At 33.5% G+C, this 26248-nt stretch overlaps 1 protein-coding gene across 1 annotated transcript in view; it reads left to right on the forward strand.

Annotated features, from left to right (window-relative positions):
* CA8 (carbonic anhydrase 8) overlaps positions 1–25906 on the forward strand; it is a 156343-nt gene extending 130437 nt beyond the window's left edge. Inside the window, exon 9 of the mRNA XM_051970151.1 lies at positions 22189–25906. The gene's annotated coding sequence lies outside the window, so the exon portion shown is untranslated. The remainder of the gene's footprint in view (positions 1–22188) is intronic.
* The last annotated feature ends 342 nt before the right edge of the window (positions 25907–26248 follow it).

Raw genomic sequence — 26248 nt, forward strand, 5'->3', positions numbered from 1 at the left:
ATAAGAAAATGACTACTATGATGAACTTGGAAAACTCTGAGAAAATTTGTATGAGCTGATCACATTGAAGTATGCAGAAACAGGAGAACAATTACAAAATAGGCCCAATAATTAAAGGAAAACATACGAAGAAGGATTCTTTTGGATTTGGGAGAAGAAGTCATTAGGGATTGAGAGTGATGTTTTCAAAAACATCATCAATAAAAATATTTTTAAAATAAAATAAGACAATTGAATCAGATGATTTTTCTTTTAAATGTAGGCATCCTTATGTAAATCCATGTTTCTAAGAAATGATAAATAAGGGGGATTTTTTTGGTTTAGAATAAAGAAGGGACAAACCAAAGTGAAATCACCAGGTATATTAGTATACTACAGATCATAAAGTAGGTGCAGAAAATGGAGAATGGTGAGAGTGAAATCAAGATGATGAAGAGAAGCCAGGACATTGTCTGAGTTCTTTCCAATCTCCCTTGGAGTTAATGCTACATTAAGCTTCTGAATGGATTCTTAAGTGGCAAAACTCACAAACATTCAGAGTAAAACAATTTTCCAATTTGAAATATCTTGGTAAAATTTCAGATCTGTCTTACCTGGGCAGGGGAGAACATGACTCAGCACAGGAGCAATGTGAGGAATCTAAAGGGAGACTGTTAGCTAAAGTTCATATAAGCAGCATTGATCCTCCTCTTTTGATACTCAGCAAAGCACAGAATGCATATTGTAAGCCCTTGAACCTGGCATAATAGGCTGGACTAGGCCAGACCAAACCAGCACCAATGACTCTGGTGCAGAAAGTCAGTGAGAGACTCCTGTCCACCTGCAAAAAAAAAAAAAAAAAAAAAAAGCTTGCAACAAATTCTCCTGTGTCCTAGGAGCAGAGCTCAGCTTTTTAAAATGAGTGAAAAAGCAAAAAGAACACTGATCAAAGAAAGCTACTATAGCAACAGGGAAAATCAAAACACAAAACCTGAAAGGGACAACAATGACAAAATGCCTTCAGGGGAAGTCTCAAATATATAAATTGGTCTCAAGCTCAAAGGATTCTCTTGGAAGAGCTCAAAAAGGATTTTAAAAATCAATTAAGAAACATAGAAAAAATTTGGGAAAAGAAATGAGAACTATACAGGAGATTTATAGGAAAAAAAAGTCAACAAATTTTGGGAAAAAAGCCAACAGCTTGGAAAAGGAAGAACAGAAATTTGTTGGAATCCTTACAAAATGCTAACTAATTAGAGTTGATCTAATCTTACAAGAAGATTTTGGCCAGAACCTGAAACAAGGTACTAAGTAGAACTAATTAGTACAATGCTTGTGTTTACACCTTTGTGTTCACACCTCCCTTAAAGCTCTTTGGGCCAGAGAGCACTATGGGAGAAAACCCATAATCCCATTCTCTCAGAAGATTCACATATAAGGCCAATGAAGAGAGAGCTATTCCAGAATATATTTTCCACTTGGCTGGCTGGTCGCAGAAGAGAGTTCAGCTGCATTGGAGAGGAGTTGGTGGCTGGGCTCCTGCACTTCCCCCACTGAGACCAAGCTGGTCTGAAAGACTCACCAGAAAGCTAGCCGAGCCCCAAGTGAAGGAGACAAGAGATTCATTCCATCTCTGTGCTGGTTGGAGGCTGAAGAAAGCAGAGGCAGAGGCTGAAGGACAAACCTTTGGATTTGGCGACATTCTGAGGGAGCTCTTGGAACCAAGCAGAGAGATAGACCTCTAAGCTAACCGGGCTATATTGGACATAATAAAAGATCTGAATTTTAATCACCTGGCTGTGCTTTGAGAAGAAAAAGCTCACCACAGAAATTGACCGAAGAAAACCGCTCCTTAAAAAATAGATATGGTATAATGGAGAATGAATTGTGAAATTTTTGATTGATTGCAAAACTGGCATAGAGACAGAACTTAGTTGTCTTAGAAGTCCTGAAATTGCTGATAGTCTTTCTGTATGGCAGTAAGATTATCTGGCAAAATTTTGAATTATTTTACTTATAATTTAATCTTTCAAAGGTAGAGGATATAATAAGAAATGCTACTTTGGATCTGAATATAATTACAAAGGAAATGTTGTACCAGTCTGATATTTACTAACTGGGTGACCATAGGCAAGTCATTTAATTTCCTTGAGTCTCAGTTTCCTTTTCAACAGAAAGGAAGTAATAATTTTTATATTACATATCTTACAAGATTTATGTGAAGAAAGTACCTTTTAAATTATAAAAAACTCTATAAACATGAACTACTTTTTTTTTAAAGTATGTGTGTACAAGATGGAAGTCAAGACATGCTACTAAGAACTAATCCAAGTGCAGAACAGGATGAAAAGAATAGTGTCAGAAAGGTGAAAACCCAGTGTGAAGTGGAGACTTATGAAAAATGTTAAAGAAAATAAAAAGGACATTTTGAAAGTGCCTTAGAAGAACAAAGAAAAAAGAATGAATTGGTTCTTAGTTTGGGATAGAGTGAATGATGGTAATCAGAAACAACTCCCTTTTTTTTTTTTTTCCTGTGAGATTTAACTGATGGCAAAACAGAACTCATTTATAGCCACACTCTCTTATATGGGCAGTGTGTATGTGTGTATGTGTGTGTGTGTGTGTGTGTGATATTCAAAATACAAGGATGAAGAGAGAAACAAATATCTGGACCAAAGGTGGAGAAGTAGCTTATAATCATGAAGCAAGGACTTCATTATGACTTGTTGAAAACTTTTTGAATTCTGACTCCATAATACAACATACTAGCTCTCAATTCCAGTTTTGTGTCATCTTTAAATCTGACAAAAATTTCTACTATACATTTGTCTAGTTCATTCATAAATATGACAGGAAATCTTTAATATTGTTAGCACATTGATCCATTAGCTATCATTCTGGATGAAATAATTCAGCAAACAATGAATCCATCTAATCCAACCAATATTTCTATATCTTGCCTACAAGATCATCAAGAAAGGCTTCATCAAATGTCCAATTTTATGTTAACTCTAGAGTACATTAAAGGCAAATCCACAGTATCTTCTGTTAAATCAGATATTTATTTTAGATTATCATTAGATCAAAAAAGTCTTCATAAATATGTTTGTGAAAATGTCTTGGGGCCATTCACTTCAAAATATGTTTATCCATTTTAATTGTGAAAATACTTCTATGAATGAAAGCCCATTCACATGATAATGTTGTACCTCTTCAATCAGAATATGATATCCTTGAGGTCAGGGACCATGTTTTTATCTACATTTATGTCCTCTTTAGCACCTACCATAGCTGATGAACAGTTTTTAATCAATAAATTCTTAATGGTTTAATTTTTATGTCTCTATCGTATAAAGAGTGGACATTTGGGATAAATACCTTGAACTTCTTGCACTGAAATTTAGGGGAAAATTTTGAGTAATAGATTGTTATATTGAAAATTAGTCAGGAATTTAAAACCAGAAGTTATGATTTCTTCTTTGACTCACTCATTATTTGGTATATCATTATTAACTGTTCATTTAGGTATGGATTTTTTTATTGGGATCTCCATATGAATTATTCTTATCTTGTTATGATCTATGTCAGCTATTCAATTGATCTTTTTAAAGTGTAAGTTTGACCACACTAACACCCTTATTCAATCAATGTCACCAAGGGCAATAGGATAAAATATACTTACCTTGATTTGGCTTAGAAAGCTCTTTCTAATTTGGCCTCCTTGCCTTTCTAGTGTTTTTACATCTTACCCTTATTTTATACATTTTTTTCCCACTTTCTCCCCATCCTGCACCACAGGACACTTGTCTCATTGCTCTTTGTGTTCTAGATAATCCATCTTCTGACTAATTAGGTCTGCAATCTGTCCCTCTGTGTCTGGAGCTCTCTCCCTCCTTATCTCCACTACTTGGATTCTTTGAAATCTCATCTAACAAACAAATAAACAAAGCTAACAATAATTCATTCAAGGAAGATTTCTGAATATGAAACAGCTTTCATTGAAGCTTATCACTTATCTGGTACAACAAAATTCATATTATAGAGCAGCCCTGAAAGTAAAAACATTAAGTCAAAAAGCATTGTTGCAACTAGAACAAGAGTCTATTTTTATTTCCCCCACCATTTAGCAGTAAATGCTTTCTAAAGGATGTAATTTTATGAAAACTTAATAAGCACAACAAAGAGATAAAGGATAGCTTATGAACAAAATAAATATTGAAGCTACATTTGCTGTGCTGAAATTTTAGCAATTAACTGACTTCTTGATTTCATATCAAGATATAGAAACAGAAATAAATGCCAATAACTGAGCTGTGTAGGTCCATAGAAAAAGCAGGATCTCAAAGGAAGATTGCTGACATTTCTTATATATGGGAAAAATTTTGTTTCCTTTCCTGGGTTGTCATTTTTTTTTTCAGTTTTCTCTAGTTTCAAAGACTATACTGCATATAACCCAAGAACCAGGCTTATATTTTGTTTCTAGAGGACTCTGCAGAAGCCTATATACATAGGGGGAATAGCTTTCAAAGGACCCCTTCAACCTTAACAAAGTTAATGAAGAACAATATTTGGGGCATTTTTTTTTCTTAATAAATGTTTATTGATTCATTATCGACAGGTCAGAGCTGTGCATTTATTTATTTATTTATTTTTAATATTTTATTTTAATTTATTTAATAATTACTTTATATTGACAGAATCCATGCCAGGGTAATTTTTTTTTACAACATTATCCCTTGCACTCATTTCTGTTCCGATTTTTCCCCTCCCTCCCTCCACCTCCTCCCCTAGATGGCAAGCAGTCTTATATATGTTAAACATGTTGCGGTATATCCTAGATACAATATATGTTTGTGGAACCAAACAGTTCTCTTGTTACACAGGGAGAATTGGATTCAGAAGGTATAAATAACCTGGGAAGAAAAACAAAAATGCAGATAGTTCACATTCGTTTCCCAGTGTTCTTTTTTTGGGTGTAGCTGCTTCTGTACATCTTTGATCAACTGAAACTCAGTTAGGTCTCTTTGTCAAAGAAATCCACTTCCATCAGAATACATCCTCATACAATATCGTTGTCGAAGTGTATAATGATCTCCTGGTTCTGCTCATTTCACTTAGCATCAGTTCATGTAAGTCTCACCAGTCCTCTCTGTATTCATCCTGCTGGTCATTTCTTACAGAACAATAATATTCCATAACAATAATATTCCATAACATTCATATACCACAATTTACCCAGCCATTCTCCAATTGATGGGCATCCACTCATTTTCCAGTTTCTAGCCACTACAAACAGGGCTGCCACAAACATTTTGGCACATACAGGTCCCTTCCCTTTAGTATTTCTTTGGGATATAAGCCCAATAGAAACACTGCTGGATCAAAGGATATGCACAGTTTGATAACTTTTTGAGCATAATTCCAGATTGCTCTCCAGAATGGTTGGATTCGTTCACAACTCCACCAACAATGCATCAGTGTCCCAGTTTTCCCGCATCCCCTCCAACATTCATCATTATTTTTTCCTGTCATCTTAGCCAATCTGACAGGTGTGTAGTGGTATCTCAGCGTTGTCTTAATCTGCATTTCTCTGATCAATAGTGATTTGGAACACTCTTTCATATGTGTGGTAATAGTTTCAATTTCATCATCTGAAAATTGTCTGTTCATATCCTTTGACCATTTATCAATTGGAGGATGGCTTGATTTCTTATAAATTTGAGTCAGTTCTCTATATATTTTGGAAATGAGGCCTTTATCAGAACCTTTAACTGTGAAGATGTTTTCCCAGTTTGTTGCTTCCCTTCTAATCTTGTTTGCATTAGTTTTGTTTGTACAAAGGCTTTTTAATTTGATGTAATCAAAATTTTCTATTTTGTGATCAGTAATGGTCTCTAGTTCATCTTTGGTCACAAATTTCTTTCTCCTCCACTAGTCTGAGAGATAAACTATCCTATGTTTCTCTAATTTATTTATAGTCTCGTTCTTTGTGCCTAGGTCATGGACCCATTTTGATCTTATCTTGGTATATGGTGTTAAGTGTGGGTCCATGCCTAATTTCTGCCATACTAGCCCGACTGTGCTGCGCCTGCGCTCTGAGACTCCGAGAGCGTGCTGAGACACTGTGGGGGAGGGGTGGCCTGGTCCCGAGAGACTCCAGCTGTTTGGGGTTGTGTTCTTCACCCCCGGTGTTTTTAGCTTCTCTGCTGGGTTGCTGACTCGCTGCCAGGGCAAAGTATCCAGTCCTGTAGCAAAGCTCTCCCCGCAGAGACCTCTGCAATCACTCCCCACCCCCTCTCCAGTCTGCTCCCATGCTCTCGCTGCTGCTGCCCTCAGCCTGCGCCCGATCTAAAACCATCCCCACCCTCGAGCAAAAACAGACCTTTCCTGGCGAATCTCAAGGATGGCTTCTCTTGGTAACTATTTGTGGTCTTTTTTTTCAGTCAAACATTAATTTAGAGGCTTGTAATGAAATGGATTCTGAGAGGAAACGCGGAGCTACACAGCTGTGTGCCTCCTCTGCGCCATCTTGGCCGGAAGTCTATTTGGGGCATTTTTAACAAAAGCAAAAACAAACTAATGTCTCTCTCTCTCTCTCTCTTTCTCTGTTTCTCTGTCTCTATCTGTCTCTCTCCCTTTCTCTCTCTTCTGTGTCCTCCCAATTCTCTCTCTCTGTGTATACACATGAAGAGAGATGTGTATACATATATAATATAGATATGTAGATATTGATATAAAGATAATACAGAGAAATTCAGAAAATATGTAAAAATGTCTATGAAGTGATGAAAGAAGAAAGTTATCGCCTAAAGGATAGAATGCATGTTGACTCTTTCACTATAAATGGAGATAGCTTCAAAAAGTGTAATGTGTGGTTTTTCATGTTTTTCTAAGTAAAATCATAGCATTGTACAAAATAGGAGCATCTGAGACTTTTAAATGAAATAGAAAACAAAATCAATGCATTTAATATAGAGGGTAACTTGAGGGAAAATCCTTGTATCTCATATGTATAATGAAAACCTGATGTCTAAATAAATAGGAAATTGCATACATACACACAAAGAAATCTCTACTAAAGTTTCTTCTTCAAGAAGTCTTTCCCAATTATTTTTTTAAATGTAGGTGCATTTTTTTCTTGATTATATCTTATTTATAACTTGTTTATACATAGTTGTTTATATACTATCCATCTCAGTAGACTATGAGCCCCTTGGAACAATTATTTGCCTTTCTTTATTTTCCCAATGCTTAGCACAGTGCCTGCCACATAGTAGGTTTTTTATAAATGCTAGACTGAGAATAAAGTTATTGAAGTTCTACAGGTCAAATTATATACCATAGAGCATTACTATGGAGCAAAGTAATGAATAACAGATGGATGTCCTGATAGTCTCCATTCCACAATGTGTCAGAAGACCTGGGAAACGAATGTGAACTATTTGCATTTTTGGTTTTCTTCCCGAGTTATTTTTACCTTCTGAATCCAATTCTCCATGTGCAACAGGAGAACTATTCGGTTCTGCAAATATGTATTGTATCTAGGATATACTGCAACATATTTAACATTTATAGGACTGCTTGACATCTTGGGGAGGGGTGGAGAGAGGGAGGGGAAAAAATCGAAACATAAGCGAGTGCAAGGGATAATGTTGTAAAAAATTACCCTGGCATGGATTCTGTCAATACAAAGTTATTATTAAATAAAATAAAATTTAAATTAAAAAAAAAGATATATACTCTCTGTGTTGAAACCTTTATAGAATCAGAGTCTTATAGATTCAGAGTTGGAGAGGACCATAGATGCTATCTAGTTCAAAATCCCAATTTTACAGATAAGGAAATTGAGCCTCAGAGATATCTTTCCCCCTGTAATGCTGGAGAAACTGAGGCAGGAGAGAGATTAGAGAGTTTTTAATATTTTATTAATGGGAGAGTAAGATTGATTGGACAGGACTCTCGTCTCAAATTATCCAGTCAGACAGAGATAAAGATATACTGGGACCAAGGAATCCATGTTGGTTCCAGGGCTGGAGGAGACTATCATCCCAAAGAATCCAGCTTCCAGTCTCCAGCCTCCAGCAATGAATGGAGGAACCCCAACTTCTTAAATACCTTTTCTCTAAACAAAGGAAGGGGTAAGAAGCTGTCAGGATGGGGGAGGCCATAAATCCTAAAAAAAAAAAAAAACCAGAGACAGGATGTCTGAATACATAGAGATAAAGATGTCAGTGAAATATCTTGGAATATTTTAGATGGATATTGTAAATTCTTGAGGACAGAAAAGAGTCAGGAGGTCTACTCTCTTGTTTATCTTGCTTGGGCTAACAATTTATAACCTTAGAGTAATTGGTCCTCAGTAATGGACCAGAGGGGGTTTTACAACTTAGGGGATTGACACAGAACAGTTAAAGAAACTGAGACAAGGGAAATTAGTGCAGGGAAACTGAGTCAAGACAGTTAAAGAGAACTGTGGCATAACACCCCCAATCCACTTGAACAGAATTTAAATTATCTATTACAGGAAATACTGTATATTAGGAACTGGGATATAAAAATGAAAAAAAAAAAAGGTCTCTCTTCAAAGTGCTTATAACCCACTAAGTGGTTTTCTTTATAATCTAATTTTAAAATAAAAACTAGGAAAATTGGCAAAAATAATTAGATTTTTACAAGGCAGGAAAATTTCTATGATTCAATAAATTTGACTATCATTATTTGGTTTTTATTAATTGCTGTACATAAGAAAAAAATCCTCCTGGTTATGATTCCTTCAAATTTATCTAGGCTATTCCACAACTACAATCATATGGGTTTTTAGGTCAACATGCAACTACAGGGATCCCTCTATGTAGTTTATGGCCCTCATTTCTGTTTGAGTTTGGATTACTATTCTCAAATGACCCCCAGTTTTTGTTAACATTTTTGATGAAAACCATTGCTAACTCTCAGGATGAAACCATTCCAATTTTTAAACATTCTGTGAAATATTATAACAATATAATTTTCATAAAATATTAAGTTGAAAGTGTAAGTTTCCATAGAATTTAGAGAATGAGAAGTTTAGGCTAACATGTAGTAAATAAATAGATTTTTTATTAATTTATTGTAACCTTAAATTTAAAAAAATTCCTGACTTTATCCCATCTCCATCTTAATCTTATTTTAATTCCATTTTAAATTCTTTATAATGGCATGCTGAAAAGAACAAATAATTTCTGTCAGATGTAAATGTCCATTTAGACTTTTTGGGTGGTATCCTCATCATAATATTATAACTGGTTTAACTCTTTAATATAGAATAAAATATTGTAAACATGAATAATAATGTTATTAATAATCTGAAGCAGTCCTTTTTGTCATATTTCTGTATTTTAAATATTTTCATAGGAAACAATATTGAAAACTCACATTTACTTATAATTAGGCTTAATGCAAACCTTTCCTCATTACAATAGTTGCCTAAATCCCATTTCAACTTAATTTCATTGACTTTGATTTCTAGACCAAAAGCATTAAGCTTGAACTAGTGAAAAATGTATAATATGTGCATTCAATTAAGAAGTAATTAGATACTCAATCACCCTTACAACACACAAGGGATTAGGCTAGGAAGAAGAAAAATGTGATTCACTGTAGTGTATAAAACAGTTTTGTTAATTAGTTTAGTGCTAATTGAGATTGAGAAAGTGTCAAAGCTTCATAACAGAGGTTTACCTCAAATGAACCTTAAAAACACAATTTTAAGTTTTATGATACTTTTGTGCAGGGTAATATGGACCTTGTTGACTAATTTCTATAACAATGATTTATGTAATTTTGGCCTCTGATCGAAATATTACCTTTTTCCTTACTTCTTCCTTTCCTTTTTTCATTTTCTCCTTTCCTCTCTTTCCTCCTTTTATACATGTAACATAAATAGGGTATAGTTTTTAAGCTTTACCCCCTGGGTGCCTATATCTTGGGTATTTTTTTCTTTTCTGTAATAGTAGCATTATTTCTTTCTGCTCCTCATATTCTGGGACCTTTAGTACCACTGCAGCAACCATTCTTCCTTATCCAATCTAAAGTTTGGATTGTTCTTATGATTACCCTTAAGGTTCTTAATTCTATCTCTTATTCCCTCATTCTGCCAATCCCACCTTTAATGGTAAATCATGTAAAATATCTCCCTCTCTGATGTTGCCATATTTTGTTCTCTTCTTATTCACCTCTGACACTCATCTGATTTTTTTGGGGACTCCATAATTCTTAGCAACAACCCCTGTCTTCTTTCTCTTTTCCTCCAAACATTGAACATCTTCTATGTTCAAAACACTCTATTACATTGGCCTTCAAGTTAAGGAATATAGAATTCCCTTGAAGTAATAAGACTTAATATACTTTAGAATATGATTAATGCATAAAAGGAGGATCAAGCACTATATTAAAAGAATAGGTATGAAGTGGCAAAGGAGTTGAATATTTAAATAAAAATATAAATTTCTTATTAATATCACAAAAATTATAAAAAGGCTCTTCCTTTGCATTAAAACTACCACTTTGAAATATGAACCCTTCTTGTTTGTTAAAGCAACAGTGGTGAAAATGAGAAAATATTTACAAAATTTTCAATATTATGAGCACAGTACTATTTTAAATCAGTAGTGTAAAAAGCTGGACTATAATCCCTTCTATTTCCAATTCAAAAAATATGACAATAATAAGTGACAATTATATAATGTTTTAATATTAACAAAAATAATTTATAAACTGTTTTCTCATTTAATCTTTACAAAATTGTTAGATAAATGCTGCAGGTATTATTATCCTTATTTAACATTAATCTATTAATCAATAAACATTTACTTATTTTTTATTTTATTTATTTTATTCTGAACTTAAGCAATAAAACAAGGATTTCCATAAGATAGTAGAATAGAAAGAAAAAATAAAATGACTGTATATGAAATTGCAAATTTATTGTGTACAACTTGTTATTCATTTTAAAAATATGACCTCACCTTCTCCTTGAAACCAAAGCCTACGTTTTAAAAATGAATATATCCTTCCAGTGATATCATGTAACTGCAAGTCATAGAATACTGCAGGCTCAAAAGAATGGAAATTGAGGGCAATGGAGAAATACAAGGTGATTGTGAGCAGGCTGAAGCAGATCTTAAGTAAGGAATGAGGAAGGTGAAGTGGGATAAAGGATGCCATTCCAAATACACACTTTAAAAAAAGAAAGATAGTTGGTCATATAATAGGAGTGAAGGCTCACTAAGGGACCACCTACATAGCTACATGAGTATCTTTCCAATGTCAAAGGATTTAATGAAGGAACCTAGTATAGTGGGTGGATGCCAATTGTGAATTTCTAGAACATAGATTAAAAAGTTGTACCTAATTGTCAGATATAATCTGCATTATTGGAGAAAATACCCACTTGTTAGAGTAAATACCTATTATGTGCAACTATTTACTTATGAATATCCAGTTCTGTTCTGTGTCTTATTTCTTTAACAGGGATAGCAAGGCTCACAGAAGTTCTATTTGATATTTTTAATTATAGACTTCTAATTTTATAAAATGCTCATCCTTCTATCCTTTCTAAAGTAGGTTCAAACACTGATACGTATTTTGTTAAAACTAATTTAATCACTTTTACATTTTTATAATGGTACAGAATCTAGACTTTGGAATTAATTTTTTTAGCACTCTTGTGATTCCTATCGCTAATCATCAACTGTTCTCTTTGTGTCTCTGTTTCTCTTTCTGTCTTTATATCTCTCTCTGTCAAAATGTTAGTTGTATCTCTTCTGCAATTATAACCTGAAAGACTCGTCCATAGGCACTGAGAGAATGATTTACTTAGTCACCAAGTCAGTAGGTATCTGCTGCAGGAACTGAATCCAAATTTTTTTATTTCCAGATCAGAATCTCAAACTCAACTAGTCCAAAACCTTACTCATTATCTTTCCATCACCAAATCCAGCTCTCTTCTTTATTTCCATTTTACTATCAAGGCTTTTATATTCATTCCAATAACTTGTATTTATAACCTTGGTGTTATGTGGCTCTGAGAAATGGACCTTAGGTTTTGGGTCTTTTCATTTATATTTTTTTAGTTCTAGATAGAAGGAGTGGAGTCTTTGACTTTGAAACATGGGGATATGGGAATCAAAAAATTCAGGGCAGGTGATCCAGCCAACCTAGTAAGAAAGCCTTGGCACATTGGTCTGGTGAGGCTTTGGATTTGAGTTTAATGGGATCAATGCCATGTAAAAGCTGAGTTAAGTTGTAAACAATCTGCTAATTATGTCCCTGATGTATTGGGGGGAATGTTTGCAGAGTTGTTCTTCTAATATCATTGAAATTCTTCTCCTAATATCTTGTAAAAACTAATAGGATATTAAGTGTTAAAATGAATTGGGGGTGTTTGTCACTGCTCCTAAAGTGGGAGAAAACAATTGGTAGAGGATAAAGCTAATGGCAGGAAAGAGAGAATTTTTAACCTACCTCAGGATACCATAGAATTCTGAGGATGGGAATGAAATGTAGCAGATCTCACCTTCAGAATATAAGGTTAGAACAACTCATGCAATTTCATCAGCACTATCACCCTCCTTTTCCCTGTCCTCCTTCTTATAGTTAGCATTAGCATTTATAAATAGCTCTTTAAGGTTTCCAAAATGCTTTACATATTTAATTTTCACATGATTTTCACAAACCTCTCTAAGTTAGGAATTATTATTTCCATTTTGCAGAAAAAGAATTTAAGGCTCAGACAGCTTTGTGATTTGCTTAAGTTTATATAACTAGAAAGCATCTGAAGCAAGATTGGGACCTTAATCTTCTTAATTGTAAGGCCATTCAGTGTGCCAGACATCTCAGAATTTTTAGGAATAGGCAAAAGTACTAATATTTTTTAAATTAATGAAAATGATGAACATTTACCTAAAAATAACAATACAATCCATATTGTAGGGAGAAGTAAAAGGATGACGAGAGGGAGAAGAACTTTCCTACATGATTTTGCTTTTGAAACTTATCTTTCAGTTTTTTTATAGAAATACCGGCCTTTTTAAAAAATACAACTTTCTTGCCTTAATCTGCAAACTCTGAAACTGGTCCAAATATTTCTCGAAGTTGGGTCAGTTTTGTGACATGCAGAGACAATAGAGAAGTCAGACCAGTGTATGCACATGTGCTTTTGTTTTACTTGGCTACCTTGGACAGTAGCATTTGAGGAAATCCTTCTTTATTCACACCCTATCCCAAGAGACTCCTCACAAAAGATAATTTGAAGCTTAAAATTATTGAAATAAGTGAATCTTTCTTAGCTGGTTTAGCAGGCATTTCATTATCCTGTAGTGCCTCAAGACCACAACTGTGCATCCATGATCAGTGTATAGTACTATAATGCCATTTCTGGCTATTTGAATTTTTTGATTAGATATTTTTATAATTCGGGGAGGCCATGAATTGATGGGTTTATTTTACATACAGGAATTTTTGTATCTGGAAAAATCTGACATAAGGTGCTATAAGTTTACTTAATTTATTCAGCAAGTATTTATTGAATGCCTGCCACATATAAGGCCCTGTGCTGGGTGATAATAACAATAACAGCTAGCATTTACATAGCATTTGATGGTTTTCCAGATGCCTTACAAGTATTATATTGTCTTCAAAATAAGTCTGTGACCTACATTTCTGAGATAAGAAAATTGAGGAAGATGGAGGTTAAATCATTTGCCTAAGGTCACACAAAGTGGAAATTATCCATCTAGATTTGAACTCAGGGTTTCCTGATTACAACCCTAGCACTATATGCATCTCTAATTGCTTAATTATGAGAGATATAAATAAAATAAATTTAGCATGCCATGCAATTATTGAAAAATCAATTAAAGAAACACATCGTATCTGTCATTGTGCTAGGTGCTGGATATTTGAGTTAACATGGCTCTTATTTAATGCTGGGAAAATGCCTTCCAAGTTCTGCTAAAGAGTTTGATTGGAATGATGATCCAGTCATCTAGTTATCTAGCATCTGCAACAAACACAGAGACCCATAGCAAACATGATCACCAGAGTGCCTAGGATTTAAAGATGACATCTCTTTTTTTAGTATTGGAGAGTTTCTTCCTTGGTGAAAGTGATATTGATGTAACCAAATGACCAGTGCCCTAATGTGAATTCTATAATAATATTAATTTGGATTAATTTTGTTATTCAACACATTTAGTGCCTTCAACCGTATGTCTTATACATGGGATTATTTGAAAATTTTAAATAGTAAGTTTTTTCTTGTTGTTCAGAAGCCATTTTTCAGTTGTTTTTCACTCTGTAATCTCATTTGGGGTTTTCTTGGCAGAGATACTGGAGTAGTTTGCCATTTCCTTTTCCAGTTCATTTTTCAAGTGAGGAAATAAGGCAAACAGGGATAAGTAACCTATCCAGGGTCACACAACTAGTAAGTATATGAGGCCAGATTTGAACTTATGAAAATGAGTCTTTCTGATTCTAAATCCAAGCAGTGACCTTCAGAAGATCAGAGTTGCTTGAATACTTGCCCTTTGTTTTGTCGTTATTTGAGCTTTTTATTTCTATTATTTATCATAGTTTTGTTTGTTTTATCTTAAATTGAAGTCTTCATTCCATCTATCAATTTAGAAAACTTTGACTTTTTTTAATGGTAAAATTTTTAAAATTTAATGGTAAATATTAAATATCCAACACAATATGCCTTTGAGACATAGCTGATTTACATATGCTATATATCAAATATGATAGAAAATAATTCTTTTTTTAGTCTTAAAGTACTATATGATTAGTAATCAATTCTTAATAGCATTTGCACCACTAGACATTTGTATTTAAATAGTTTATACGAATAAAAAATTTCTCATAGATGTACATGAAAGTATGTATCTTGGGTTATGTTATGAGGTTTCTCAATTTTTTGCTAATTATCTTCGCTTTTTCATCTGGTCCTTTGAATTTCAATAATATTTAAAAACTGTAAAAAATAGATATATTATCAATTGTTCCTAAATGAGAGATGAATCTCCCAAAGAAACCTTTATTCTTTCAAAGGTCTATGAAGTTATGATCTTTCATTATAAGAACTAGTAGTTTAATTTTTAAAGTTATATTTGATGGAAAAATTAACCTTCACTTATTGGGAAGAACACTGGACTTGATGTTTGGAGACTTCATTTTAAATCCTTGCTCCAACTTTTACTAACTGTAACTGTGGATAAATCACTAAAAAATATGAGTCTTAGATTCTTTATCTTTAAAATGCCAATAATTGTGGCACAATCTACCTATTGTTGTTGTGATGAATAATTTTTGTACACTTTAAATCTCTATATAAGTTACTAATATAATAATATTAGTAACTATTCCATTATTACTTATAAATGTTCTGAACATTTATCTAGTACATAGCATATGTATAGTACCATGCTAAGCACTATCAAAGATACAAAGTTCAGGTAAAAAAAATAAGTAAGACAGGATCCTTTTCCATAAGGAGTTTACAGTTTGGAATAGAAATATGACATATGCAAATAGCTATTAGTACAAAACAATACATGAGAAATGTATTGTTGTCTTGGTGTCTGGGGGAATCATATAATAGCTATTTCTATTTTGCTTATTACGTATATAATGTTATATTATTACAAATGATGTAACATATAGCAGTGTTTATCTGGCATGAGATATTCTATATACATGAATTATTTAGATGAGATTTTGTTGCTTTAAGCAGTCAAGATGATTTAATTTTTTTGACAACAATTATTAATGGTAATCATTATTAAATATATTCCAATCACTTATCTTTTTAAGCCAAAATCAGTAGGTATAAATTCTTATTTTCTTGATGGCTCAGTTTATCATTAGAAACATTCAATTATTATAATTTTCAGTATTACAATGAGGCTCCAAAAGGCTTTTAAGTTGCGGAGGGCCCATGATGCCTATAGTAAATGATGTCCTCTTTTTGCTTTGAGATATTTTCAGTTTCTTTCACATCAGGCTGATAGCTGTCACCTCTTTTTTGCTATCACTGGATTCATTCATATCTAACAATAACTCTTTTTGGTCTTCTAGTTCACTATATTAATTGTGCTATGATCTGGGATAATAGATAAATAATATGGTTGGATTTTCCCTCCCCTAAAACAGAGTACACAGGCTGCACATAAAGGCTCTAGGAGTTCTTCTATGACTCAAGTGGATGCACTTTAATGCCAAATAAAGCATAGGAGGTGCTTAATTAATGCTGATTAATTGATCTCTGTTTACTTAGCAGAGTCATATATAGCCAAAATTATGCCTATGAGCAAATTCAATTGTGGGTAGGATAGAATATCAGGTGTTCACAAGGATGGTACTGATGACAGTTTTTTTGGGGGGTATACTGTAGATCTCAAGACAACATCTTGCTTACTGAACATTGAGGTAGTATTTGAGAAGCACTTGTCCGATATAGCATAAGAGGAATATGAGGCAAGATATGGGGATGACATAGCATTTGCTAGAAGGAGAAAGTGTACCATCTCCCAAATATAGACCATCTTAGACTTTTGACCAGTTATAATAGCTATACTGATGAGTCTCAGATCTATATATTTACTTTTCCTGTCTTCTCTGGGGCTAGGAAATAATTGTTCTGTCATTTCCCTCAAATTTGCCCCTTTTCTGTTTCTGTTTATGTATTTCTGATGAAGATGTCGCCATTTTTTCCCACTTAATCAGGCTTGCAAAGCCTGTTGTGTTTAACTTAACTCTTTGCTTCACTTTGTGTCATTAATTATATGCAATCATTTGCCAAGTCTTGTTAATTCTGCCTCTTCTAAAATGACAACTTTGTAAGGGCTCTATTTGCAAACAATATTTTTGCAATAGAAATTGCTATTTCATGCTTAAAACTTAGACATTGCTCTTCTTTGCATACTCTATAGTCCAGGCAAACTCTTTTTCACATGCCATTCCATCTCCTACCTCTATGATTTGGCAATTTTCACTGTCTCTCATGCCTGGAATACACTCATTTACAAATGTTGGGTTTCTTAAAAATTCATATATTACTTCTATTTCTAACTTCCCCCCAAGTTGCTAGTGCCTCCTTCTTGAAAGCACTTAGCATTTATTTTGTATATATGGTCTATATATGTATATTTATAAATGCAGTTTCTCATAGTCTAATATAAACTCTGAATGCAGAGACTTTATTTTTTTATTCCACCCCAAACATGAATCACAGTGCTCTGGATATAATAGACTTTTAATAAATGCTTGTTGATTAATTATTGAGTTAAATTTGTCTTTGTTACCCTGGAGCTTTTTTTTTCCAGTTTCTTGCTTATTATCAATAAATAGATGGTCTACGAGTAAATGAAATGGTATTAAAAACACTTAATAGTGCATCTGACCAGTTAGAACAGACTATAGTTAATATAGTTATACTAATCTATACACACAAAAAATCTGAGGTTAGAGATTGCCTAGCCTAATCAAATACTTATTTTGAAATAATATGGTCTAGAGGTCTAGAGAGTTAAAATGATTTATCAAAGATACTACATATATGTTGAAAAAAGTTTGAATCAAGTTACTGGTATTAAATCTAATGTTCTTTATACTATACCATAATACATAATTTGATTTCCATTGTTGAGATTATATTGAATTGTTTGAAAAATGGCTTATGTGGCCCTTTTTAGGAAGAATAGAATGCATTAATTTAACTTCAAAATTTCATTATCTAATCTGAGAAGATGGGCTTGGAAATGCTTAATCATTACTTTTAAGAAAATTTTAATTGGTAGATGTGGAATAGTAAGGCTTTATAATATTTTTTTACTTTTAGTAATAAAATAATAAATTTTAATCAATTTTACTGTTGTTATATATCACACCAATTGTAATATATTCATGTTTTCCAGACAAACTTTCTCTCAGACAACAGTGATTGGTTAATTCAAGGCATGAATTCAGTTCCTATCTTGGTTAGTCCATTTTATTTTAGTTTGGGGCCACAAATACACTCAAATCAGAATAGATGTAAAGCCCAAACATTACCCAGTAAAAATATTGTCAAGTGTCCTTAGATCAACTTAATTCAGAATAACTCCTGTGCTCACCAGTTTAGATGCTCAATGACAAAGTTTTTGATTATAGTTGTTCTTGAAAACCATCTATAAATCAGAGGGGGTTATGATTAGCAACACTGGAGGGATGAAATTATAGATCCTTGATGGGTTGCTGTCATTCATTTTTGAAGAGGACCAAAATGACATTATTATGTTAGAATCAAGTTAAGATATGTCCCACTATGACTGATCAGACCAATATGGACTTGGAATGCTCTCCCACAGGTTGGGCACAAATAGTCAATATGAATATTTGGGTTGGATCCTCTAACTTTGTGCATCTTACATTTCTTTTGAGATATTTCAGTTCTGCTTTGGTCATAGAGTATAGGATAAGGACAGACCATGCTAGGCAGTCCTGTGCAAGTGTCTCCCATGTTATGCAATCAATTCTAAAGTTCTTAAAAAAGACCTTGAGAATGTCCTTGTATTTCTTTTTCTGACCATCATTTGAGCACTTGTTCTGTGTGAATTCTCCACAAAATAGTTTTTGTGGCAAGCATGTATTTGATAATCTAACAGTGTGGCCAGTTCAATGGAATTATGGTTTCTGCAGTAGAATTTGAAATTAGTTTGAGAAAGGAACCTCAATAGATTAGAGTGCTTCTCTCCAGGATGGGAATGGTTTGTTGCTAACTTAGAGGGAAAATTAAGTCAGCACACAATTGGCAATGGAGGCGTAGAAAATGATTGGGCAGCCTTTAGAGATTTGATATACATCATTACATTTGGTTCATCTGGTTCAGAATACTCACAAACATTAAGATTGGTTTGATGGAAATGAAAGGGAAATTCAGAAACTGCTAAAAGAAAAAGAACCCCACAAGGTATACCAGCAGAATAGTTCCAGGATAGTTCATCCATCACAGGATCATTCATCAATCTCTAAGAAGGTAGCCTCTAATTTCACCAGCAATCAAGTACAAGCAAAGTTTAGAGAGATGCAGGATTCTTGGATCAGTAGGAAGACAGTTGAAATTTAGTTTCATGCTGATAGCAAAAGTCCAAAGCACTCATATGAAGCCCTAAAGACTACCTATGGCTCCAAAGACCTGCATCTCAACTTTTCAATATTGATGGATACAGATTGATTAGTGATAAGAACATGATACTAGAAAAATGGGTTGAACACTTCCATAGTGTTCAGATGATCATCAATTAGTGCTGAAACCATTGACTATTTACCTCAAGTTGACATCAATCTCTCCCTAGCTGAAGACCCAGTTGAAGTAGAGGTTTTGAATGCCATTAGGCTCCTTTCATGTGGCGAAGCATCTGTTGCTGATTTTAGTCCAGGTGAGATTTACAAAGTGGGAGATCCATTGCTCATATAAAAGCTGATTCAACATTTCTGAGTTATGTGCCAAGAGGAGATTATTCTTCAAGAGTTCAAGGATGCCTCCATTGTTCATTTCTAGAAAGGTAAAGAGACTAGATTGTCCTGTGACAATCACAGGGGGATCTCTCTCTTAGTCATTGCTAGTAAGATTCTTGCCAGAGTCTTCCTTAATATAGCCTGATCCCTCAATTGGAAGATGGTCTTCTATCCCAGAACCAGTGTGGCTACAGAAGGGACCAAAGAACAGTTGATATGGTGTTTGCTGTCTGACACTTCTAGGAGAAAAGTCAATAGTAGATGCCAGTACACAATATTTGCAGATCTGACCAATGTCTTTGATACTTTCAGTTGTGAGGACTTATGGAAATTGTCAAAATTTGCTTGCCCAGAAACATATCTTTGAAGTATTGAATAAAATAGCAAATGTGACATCTCAGATAAGTTTAAGCACACAGAGACAGACACAAATTCCCTCTCTCCCACCTTACACACACTCATTTATGATGAGGGAAATGTACAAAAACAAAAGAATTGATGTTTTTCATGAGTTGTGAACTTGGTAGTAGTCAGTGGTGGGATGTAGCAGCCAAAAACATTATAACCTTGTAAGTTGGCAGGAAAGATGTGGAAGACTTGACATTCTGGTCTAATCAAACCATCTGGAATATAATTTTTTTATTTTGGGGCATCATATTTAACAAAGTTTTCTTATAGAAAAATTGGTTGAGAGTGACCAAGGTAGTAGGGGGCCTTGAATCTTTTCCATATGATGATCATTTGAATGAACTTCACTTTGTATCTGCCTGGTTTTAACTCCACAGAACAAGATCTCCCCCACTGCCTTCCCAAAGCTTCCCAGGATGTATTCAGCACTTTTTTATTTTGGAGGCAATCAGGGTTAAGTGACTTGTCTAGGATCATACAGCTAGGAAGTCTTAAGGGTCTGAGACTGGATTTGAACTCAGGTTTTCCTGAATTTAGGGCCAGTGTTGTGTATTCATCACTTCTGATCTCATCATTATACTGTGAACTGAAGCCTTGATTAATGAACCATTGCATTCAGCCTCCTCTTCCTTTTTATTGGAAAGTCAGAGGAAAAGTGTACCAAATTTCTCCCAATTCTTTCTCTTGTAGAGAGCAGAAACTGATGTTTTTGCCTTTTCCACTTGGCATCTGCTCTTCTGCCTAATTCTGACTCCATGGAAGAAGATTCTCCTATGCTGTGGGAGCTCCTTACATTCTCTCCTCTCTTTTCTGTCTTTCTTTTAAATTGTAAGCTCCTTATGGGCAGAGACTGTTTTTCTTTTTCTTTTATTGTATTCCTAAAGCTTACCACAGTCTTGCACATAGTAGGTCCATAATAAATGTTTATTGGATTGGAACTAGAAATATTTCACTAATTCACTGTGAATTTATTCACTTAATACAATAGTATGTATTGGAAAAAATCTGTATCTTTGAGAACTTAAAGTTTTTTTTTTTCTTGGACCAAGAATTAGGAAAAATAGGTAGAAATCACAGAGGTAGAGTTTTAACTCTATGTAAAGAAATACAAAATAATGACTAGAGTTGTTAAAAAGTGGCTTTGGAAGCAGTGAATTACCTATCATTGGAAGACTTCAAATAGAGACTGAAAGATTATTTATTAATGATGTGTTATGGAGACTTTTATTCAGTTGTGGTTGGGAATAGATGTTGATTTGGATTCTGATTTAGAGATTCTATGATATAATTAAAAATGAAAATGCAAAAATAAGAAAAATAATGATGTTAGATATTCGATTTCAGTGTAAATGAATATGTGAATGCTGAGAGGTATGAAGAGGGTTGGGACATGTGAAAGGGGAAGAAAAGGCTCTTTCTCCTTATATGGTCAGTACATATGGAAGCCAGTAGCAGCAGAACTGAAAATTGGCAAGCAAAGTCAAAGTAGATTCTGGGTTGAATTAGTGTGATTACTATGAAACTATCCTAAGAGATGATGATGTTAGTCAGGAGCCAGCCTAATGGTAGCAGAGGTGGAAGCAAAGGTGAGAGCAGATTTTTTAGGGAGGATGGTGAGTGGTGAAGTACAAACATTACTCTTAATTAAGGTCTTTATTCTTACCCATGCTGTAGGGACTTCATTTGCCAATAACATAAGTTTTGGGAGAACTATGACTGAATCTCTAGGCAGAGTGGGGAAAAGAAAAGTGATAATTAGAAAGATGGATTATAATTTATAGGTTTGAATGAAAGTTTTTTCTGTTCTTTGAATGCCATATAATAAACTATTTTATGCTTAAATGCTTATTATTAGCCTAATGTTTTCAGGGGAACTAAAGAGTCTCCCAGTGGAGAACTGGAAACAAGTTAAGTTAAAATGTTTTCAGTGTCTGTGCCTTTGGTAGGGACTGAGCCCTTACTGAGTTTTTATTGAAGAGTCTTTTGTATTATATCGGATCCATATAAGTCTAGAGTTGCAGTTCTGAGCCATGGTTGACAGCCATAAAAATTCCAATGAATCATCTTACATGTAAATACATTTCTGTTGGATTAGGTATGTGTAATTATAGCTATAATGTCTGACTATCAAGGACTTTTTGAAATTTCTATCTTTTCCTGTCATGAAGCTTCTGCTTTTTATTTTTACTGTCTTCCTATTCGGATATAAACAGACTTTCAAACCTGCTGTGGAGGAATTTCTATAATATAATTGTCCTATTCTTTTTGCAGGGAGGAGGAGACAATGGTCCCTCAGTGCACTCGGATAAGAAATGGAAAACGTGGAGGCGCTGCTTCAGTTTATTAACAAAGCCTGCATTGTCTGCCTTCATCTAATTCCACTTTGATAGACAGCTGGGCCAGTTACTCTGTCCGTACAATCCAGTGAAATTTTAGAAATGGCTATATGTTGAAAAGAACCATTTTATATTCTCAAGTTACTACTGTTAATATTCTCTAAATATTCCTTTTTTCCTTCTCAGCGTTTTATAGTTGTGTGTAAGTTGAAAAATACTTGTTTTTCTGGTTTGTTGTAAATGTGAACATGTAGCATGTATCAGTTTTGTAGACAGTTGGAAAAAATTGACCCCAAACATTAATAATTCATTTCCTGACTGTAACTGAAAATTCTACTCACTCAGTAGATGGTATAATTCATGATAATAAAATTAATATTTCAATCAAGAAAAGCATATAATTTCAAAATGAGGTATAAAAGCATGGTATTGAAAAAGATTATGTGTAGTTTTCTCTCACCATTTCTATACCTCTCTACTAAAAGTACCTGGAGAGTATACACATGAGAATGTTAGCTTTGTACATATGGCCTATGGAAAATTTTTTGGCAACAATCAATCTGATAGAATATACACGTGTAAATATTTCTTATATTTTAAGAAGATGGAATCTACTTGAGATTGAGATGCTATATAATTTTTGGGAATAAGCAGATAAATAGATAAAAAAAGACCAGACAGAATATGAAAGAGAATTTTAAAAAATGTACTTAGATTCTAGGAGTACTTTATAGATAATACTGGACATACTATTTATAAGTGTATGTTCATTTCCATAAATTAAAGTGGAAAATTAATAAGGTACTTGTTTAGTTATTATTGCTCTGTTTCTAGGATTTTATACTTCTATCAATTAGTTTCAGTTTTAAAATAAGTATACTCATATTTCCAGTTTGCATGGAACATAGGCAAGTCCCCATATGGCAGAACACAGCAGTTTTAAATAGTTAACAAATTTAACAATTTACAATTTTACTAAACAGCAGTTAAAATTAGTAAAATTAAAACAGAGTTATAGTAGCATTATCCTGCTCTAGTGTGCATTTATGGCACAAAATGACATTGGATAATTTTTGTACCCTTATACATAGAATGTTATGGATTAATAAATAGAATAAATTCCAAAGCAATATATCTTTGTTCAAAATATCAAAACTAAAAATAGAAATTCTAATAGAGATGTAAGAATGCATTTTGATGGGTAACATGGTATAGCAAAGAGAGCATTGGCTCAACAGTTAGGAGTACTAGCTCAATTCATATTTCTGACACATATTCATTTTGTTATCTTGTACAAATCCCAAATCCTTCACTATCTCACCCATTTTTATCTTTATAGTCTTTTTACATATTACTCCCCTCTATGTATTTTGCTATATTATGACACTACCCTCTTCCTACTAGCTGATCTGGCCTCATTCCAGCTTTACCTTTTACAGAGAGCTTTTCTTGGTCCTCCTAAATTTTAATGCTTACTTTCTGTGATTATTTTAATTTATCCAACATAAACCTTGTTTGTATATAGTTATTTGTATATTATTTCCAGTCTCACCCCTTAGACTGTGAGTTTCTCCAGAATGTGAATAGATTTTTGAATTTTGTTTTGTTTTATTTTTGTCTCTCATGAAATCCCCAGCACTTAGCACAAATGCCTGATACTTAGTATTTCATAAATGTCTGTTAACTGACAAGTAGGCTTAAATTTAAGTCTTTAAGATTTATGTTACAGAGAAGGTATTGATTTGCACTGGTACAAGGAACACCTGATCTAGAGCTCTCTATACTAAAAAAATTACAGATTTAGTTTTTTAAAAATTGATACTTTTTAGGATGTGATACAAGGGTATTATGGTACAAACAAGAAAATTATTAAGATGATGGTAAATATTCCAGAAATAATAAAATATCTATCTATAATTCTTAGAGCTGAGGATTGAGTTGAGATTAGGTGAGTGGTATGGTGTGAGATGTCTGTGCACACATGCATGTGTGTGTGTGTGTTGGAAAATAAAGGGTCAGAGCTATGTGCAAACATGAAAGTGGCCATGGGAAGAAGATCTGAAGGGATCTTCACCTTGTCAGTAAACCACTGTGAAGGGTATGCAGCTTTCATTTTCTGGAAGTGATAATGGCAAAGAGAAATGGCTCTGTTCACTCACAACAGCTCCTAGTGTTGAGCTAATTTAACAACCCAACAAACTCCTGTTAATTATCTGTACTGTGCAAAATATTGTGCTATTCTCTGGGGAATGTAGTAAAATCAAAGTTGCTTACAAAAGAGCTTACATTCAACTAAGATGAGTTTGCTGTGCTGGGAAGAGGAGGTTATGGATTATACCTTTTGGAAGCCCTTCCCATTCATTCCTTTTGCCTCCACTCCAAACACAAACATATTTGTAAAATAATTAACATAATTCACTTTCATGCTAGCCAAATAAATCTAGTATGAGTTCAGTTATACTCTCTTCCCTCTGCCATTTTCTCCCACTCTTCTTGACGATGCCAGAAACTCTTATAAAAGCAGATGTCATTTTCAGGTATGTCACTTTCAAAGTAATTTTTTTGGCATAAAGTTTCATTTAAGACTTGTCAGCCAAAAAATTTAAAGATCAAATCCTTCCATGTTTTAATGTAATGTTAGGGTAAAGTAAGCAGGATAGCATTAGATGACTAATGTAGAAGGGGCCAACTCAGTGAAAAAAAATGTGGGGGAACTCACATTCTAAAAGAGAAACTAACATTGAAGAGTTTACAATTTTACCTAAGATGTGCCATGTTTATATTCAAATGAAAATGACAAATGCTTTGCATGCGCTGAGGTATTTTTGTTATATAGTTGTTAATATGGACAATTTTGTTTTGCATGATTTAAGATTTTTATCTTAAAAATGTGTTTGACATTCATTATAATGGAATGTCCTCAAATTTATTTGGTAATTGACATATTACTATATTTGCAAACAAAACACATCAAATCTTGGGTTTCTTCTGTATTAGTAAGATTATTTTTATTAAAATTAAACATCACATATGATTTTTTTTCTGCTTATTAGTCCTAGGCTTGGACTTCCAATTAAAAATATTTCTCAAAATGAAAATCTATAGGAGACAACTTTTATTTTATCAGTATTTTTCTTAATAATGTCTGTACTTTTATTTCTCTTCTAGGAAAAAGGTAGTGATAATTGAGTTGATGATTAATATGGTTTATTACTACAATGAGTAAATGGCCTCCAAGTTATCCCTGAGAACTTTATCTTTTATTTCATGGAATATTCATTTTGTTTTAGCAGTATAAAAATAAGTTTGATTGTCTCTATTGAATATCATAAAAAATTATATTCTTTCAACTATATGCTTTTCAGATCATGCATGATGAAAGAGCCTTATACTGTATTCTAGGAATGAAAAAAAAAACATTATTGAAATATTAGTTAGAACTTGTTATTCCAACTATTATTGTTTAAAAATTGTTTATTCCCACAAATCACCATATGTATCTATAGAAGACTAGAAAATGTGTATTTCTCTCCCCTTTCTCCATTTTATACCACTTTATGGATAGTTGTAGTATATCCAATATTGACCTTATGGAATGTGAATGCTATTTATTCTATATAAACATATAAATAAAATATATATCTTGAATTGTACCACATTGTGAAAAATATGAGGTGTGACAGGGAAAGTGATGTAATGTCACTCATAAAAATACGCACACAGAGAGCGTTATTTCCTTTTCCTATGTTCTCTTCCTTTGTTTAAAGTAGTTTCCTGTGTTATTTTGTGCATACAGTCAGAATTTGCTACACTGGATAAGGAAGGTAGTGAGGTTATCAGATGTGACCCTTCAAACATTGTTTGAGTGCCAACTTCTTTAAGAAAAAAAAAGAAATTACTCTTTAGAGCTCTCCTTCTGACCTAAGTTTAAGCTTACAATATAAGGATTTAAAAAAAATCTACTTTAACTCTTCTAATTTATATGTGATTGCTCA

This window comes from Antechinus flavipes, chromosome 1, assembly GCF_016432865.1.
Source record: "Antechinus flavipes isolate AdamAnt ecotype Samford, QLD, Australia chromosome 1, AdamAnt_v2, whole genome shotgun sequence".
NCBI lineage: Eukaryota > Metazoa > Chordata > Mammalia > Dasyuromorphia > Dasyuridae > Antechinus > Antechinus flavipes.